The following is a 5,170-nucleotide window of genomic DNA, read 5'->3' on the forward strand; positions in this document are numbered from 1 at the left end:
CTTCCCCAATGATTCCCTATGGGCAACTCTTCCCCAATGATTCCCTATGGGCAAGTCTTCCCCAATGATTCCCCATGGGCAAGTCTTCCCCAATGATTCTCTATGGGCAACTCTTCCCTAATGATTCCCTATGGGGAAATGTTCCCCAATGATTCCCTATTGGCAAGTCTTCCCCAATGATTCCCTATGGGCAACTCTTCCCCAATGATTCCCTATGGGCAACTCTTCCCCAATGATTCCCTATGGGCAAATGTTCCCCAATGATTCCCTATGGGCAAATGTTCCCCAATGATTTCCTATGGGCAACTCTTCCCCAATGCTTCTCTATGGGCAACTCTTCCCCAATGTTTCCCTATGGGCAAGTAGTAGCCATTTGTTTTAGGCCGTCCCTTACAAAAGTATCACCCAAGAGCCTTGCGGAGAAAGGATTAAAGATTCCATTCGGTGAAAGCACTTAAACTCCAAGGAGGCCGCCGGGGGACCCAAGTGTGCAGCGCCGCTTCCCTTTGACAACGCCCCCCCTTCTGCAAGCATGCATGCCTCCTCCGGGGGGCGGGTCCGGGGGCGTGGTTTGATGATGCGCCTTGGGAACGCCCCGCCCCCTGGCGACCTTGTCCTGCCCAAGAGCGCTTCCTTGGCCGGCTCCTCCGCTGCCATTCATTGCAAGCATGATCCGGCGGCCTCCTTTTGCTGGTGGCAGGTAAGGACTGCAGAGCCCTGCCAAGGAGGCCTGGCATCTTCCCTAGAGGTCCCTTGCCCTGGGTTTGCCAAAAAGAACTGCCCCAGGGCTTCCAGACAGAAAGAGAGCCCCCCCCCCCATTCTTTGCTGATCCTTCCTTCCCTATAGCCCTTGGAATCCAGCTATTATTAGTATTAATTAGTATTTATTACATTATTATTATTCCAGCTGTCAGCATTAGTGTTAGTATATTTCTATCATTATTATTCCTGCTATCAGTATCAGTATTAGTATTAATATTATTTGTTGTTGTTATCCCAGCTATCAGTATTAGTTGTCGTCGTTGTAGTTAATCCAGCTATCAGTATTAGTGTTAGTATATTATTATTATTATTATTATTATTATTATCATTATTATTTCAGCTATCAGTTAGTATATTATTATTATTATTATTCCAGATATCAGTATTAGTAGTATTAATCCATCTATTACTATCAGTATTATTATTATTATTATTAACGCAGCTATTACACTTATGTGGTAATAGTAGTAGTATTAATCCAGCTATTACTATCAGTATTTATTATTATTGTTATTATTATTAACCCAGCTATTACTCTTATGTGGTAATAGTAGTAATCTAGCTATTGGTGTTAGTATTTATTATTAGTAGTAGTATTACTCCAGCTATTAGTATTAGTATTTATTAGTAATAGTGGTGGTGGTAGTAGTAGTGGTGGTAGTATTAATCCAGCTATTAGTATTACTATTATTATTTTACCTTTAGTAATATTAGTCCTTTCCGTGAGGAGAGGCAGGTAAGAAATAACCATCATTGGTATTGGTATTAGTATTAGGACTTCTGGGAGCTGAAGTCCAAAACATCTGGAGGACCAAAGTGTGGAAAGCGCTGTTGTTGGGTAATTGTGAGGTTTTCAGGACAGTATGGTTTTAATTCTATAGGAAGAATTGAAGAGGTAGAAAAGAAGCCAATTCCATGTCCGACCCCTGGGACCTGTGGAGACGGCCTCTGAGCACATTGTGCACATTTCCTTTGCTGCATGAGTAAGCTGCAGCTGCCTCTACCTGGCCCAACATCTGGGAGTATATTGGGGTGGCTTTCAGGGGAGAAGGATTACTCCGGAGGTATTTGAACCCCACTCCGTCTCATTTTCAAAATGCCTGGAGCGCACCCAAGGAAGGGAAACGGAATTTGGGAAGCGGCTTTGGCCCTTTGCACACATACAGCTGTTTTCTCTGGCTGAGTCAGAGCCTCTTCCATCTCTTTCCTTGCATTTTGACTCAATCTCCGACAGGTTTGGTCTCTCAGCAGCCTGACAGCTCCATTCGGAAACATTCATGGGTAGCCGGGTTGGCCCTAGAACAAATCCAATAACCTGGCCTGATAAAAAAGCCAGTGGAGCTTCGAAAGCTTGCAACACATATATTGTGTGTTATCAAGGTATCACTTTGGGGGATTTTGGATGTTATAGGAACTGCATCGGGGACTTAGGAAGCTATCATATGAGAGGTTAGGTTAGTTTTCTGTCTCACGTATTTGCATTGTAGTAGCTCTTTCGTGACGCTTTTTGTACCTGATCCTTTTCACAAAGGATGCCAGGGGCTGATTGTGGAACTATTTTGCAAGCAGAATGCTCTACCGTGAGCAATGTGCTCCATCCCCATTGGTATATACATTCCAAGTAAAGAATAGCATTATAAATAATCCAGCAACAACCAGGTCCTTACTTAGGAATACATTACCTAAAACGCAAGGGAAGCTGTAGCAGTTGGATATGAAATAGGGCTGGTTGAGTATCTGATCCTAATTGGATTTGGGCTGTTTGCAAGTTCATTTTTGGTTGCGTGCACACTGCAGAAATAATCCAGTTCAGTCCTGCGTTAACTGCCAGGGCTCAGGACTGTGGAATGTGTAGTTCTGTGTAACATTTAGCCGCCTCTGTCGGAAAACCTCCGTACCACGATGAACTACAATTCTCAGAATTCCATAGCGCTGAGCCATGGCTGTTGAAGTGGTGTCGAACTGGATTCTTTCTGCAGTGCGGATGCAGCCTCTGTTCCTGGTCTGACCTTTTTCTTTTCTTTCCCTGCTGTAGATTTCCCGTAAGCAGAATGACTTGGCAGATTCCTCTGGATATCTGACTCCGTAAAACTGAGTATTATGCTGTTAAATAGGCCTAATAGGTTTCAATGGAAGCTGGGCCAAAACGTAGTCAACAGTCCCATGCACGGATTCTCAAGCGCAAGTTTTTGCGCCGTTCCCTTCTCCCCATCCCTTTAAAATTTCATGTCCTTGAAGCAGTTGCATTTCAAAGTATGCTGCTGTGGTTGCGTGCCTTCAAGTTGTTGCTGCCAGAATGGTAAGATTAGAATTTAAACATTATTTTTGCTTCTGGAAACCTGAGTGGTCAAAACCAAATGTTTTTTTCCTTGTCTCTTGCCAGATCATAGAATCATAGGATCGTAGAATTGGAAGAGACCACAGGGGTCATCCAGTCCAACCCCCCTGCCATGCAGGAACTCTCAATCAAAGCATCCCCGACAGATGGCCATCCAGCCTCTGCTTAAAGACCTCCAAAGAAGGAGACTCCACTACACTCCAAGGAAGGAGTCTGTTTCACTGTCAGACAGCCCTTACTGTCAGGATGTTGAGGTGGAATCTCTTTTCCTGGAGCTTGCATCCATTGTTCTGGATCCTGTTCTCTGGAGCAGCAGAAAACAAGCTTGCTCCCTCCTCAATGTGACATCCCTTCAAATATTTAAAAAGGGCTATCATATCACCCCTTAACCTTCTCTTCTCCAGGCTAAACATACCCAGCTCCCTCAGTCGTTCCTCATAGGTAATGGTTTCCAGACCTTTCACCATTTTAGTCGCCCTCCTTTGGACACGCTCCAGTTTCTCAACATCCTTTATAAACTCCGCATCCTTCATGCAAAAGGAGACAAAGCTGGAGGATGTCATGCTTATGGGTTCCTTTTGGGTGTGCCTTTAAGTTACCTGTGGACTTACAGTGAATTTCATAGGGTTTTCTTAGACAAGGACTACTCCAAGGTGATTTTTGCCAGTTCTCTTCGTTGCGATATCGCCCACAGCACCTAGAATTCCTTGGCGGTTTCCCATCCAAGTATTAACCAGGGCCGTCCCTGTTTAGCTGCCAAGATCAGATGGGATCTGGCCTTTTTGGGGTACTTCAACCCCTTAGTTATAGTTACAGCTAAAAGAACAAGGCCCCTTTTGGGTTTAGATTACAGAAGGCAGTGTTATACAAATATAAGTTTGAAAGTTACAGAAGGCCTTCATGTAGGTAAAGGACAATTCAAGAATATGGAAGCTCCGTTTTGTCAGAAAGAATCCTATACTTTCTGGACAACGTTTGTTTTATTATTTGTACGTGTAAAAACAAAGTTTAAAACAAAATAAATGGAGGACGTTCCCAAATAAAAACGCCAAACAGTAAATCCATGCTTCTTAGCCCTGCTTCAAATGGAGACATTGGCTCAAAACACACTGCTGAAATAATCCAGTTTGAGACCACTTTTAACTGCTCTGGCTCCTGGGATTTGTAGTTTGTCGTGGCCTCCGAGCTCTCTGACAGAGAAGATTAAATGTCTCACACAACTACAGAGCCCAGGATTCCCTAGCATTGAGCCAGGGCAGTTCAAGCAGCCTCAAACTGGATTGTTTCTGCAACGTGTTTTGGACCAATATGGACAGAAGGTGGGCATGGAGGACACATCCTGGAAAAAGGAGGATGCCTGGTCACCCTTGGCTGCAATCTTTTAGACAAGGCACCCTCTTCAAGTACAAATATTGCCCCGGTTTTCCAGTGAAATGGCTGCCATTTTGTGTGTGTGGTTGTGTATGTCTGTGACAATATGAGGAGTCAGAATGGGCCTAGTCCTGTCTCCATAGTAACAGTCCCAAGGCCTGTAAGGAAGGAGATCTGCTGCCCTGGGTTCTTCTACTCAAAGTTGTAGGATTTGTGGTTTCTTCTTTATAGATCTCGGTGCTGGGATTTGGTACATTGGTCCGGCTTTTTCCTGGACACCTTTTGAAACCACATTGGCATCACGTTTGCTGCCATTTTCACCCTATCCCAGTTAAGTCCTCATGAATGAGAAGGAAAGCCTCAGGTAACTTAGGTGAAATGCCGTTGTTTAATACAGTCCCTCCATATCCACGGATTCTTGGTTCCCCGGTTTCAACCATCCACAGCTTGAAACATATTTTTTTTAAATATAGCTGAGTATTTTTAAGACTTTATTTCCAGAGTTTAAAATACATTAAATATAGAATATAACACCAAAAAATAACACATAGACATAGCATAACATTTACAACAAAAACATCAACCCACACCATTATGCATATGCTATAACTTGTTAGGTCTGTGACTGAAGGATCTATATGAATGGATCTATAGTGGTATTATATATATATATATATATATATATATATATATATATAT

Source organism: Sceloporus undulatus, chromosome 10, assembly GCF_019175285.1.
Source record: "Sceloporus undulatus isolate JIND9_A2432 ecotype Alabama chromosome 10, SceUnd_v1.1, whole genome shotgun sequence".
Taxonomy (NCBI): domain Eukaryota; kingdom Metazoa; phylum Chordata; class Lepidosauria; order Squamata; family Phrynosomatidae; genus Sceloporus; species Sceloporus undulatus.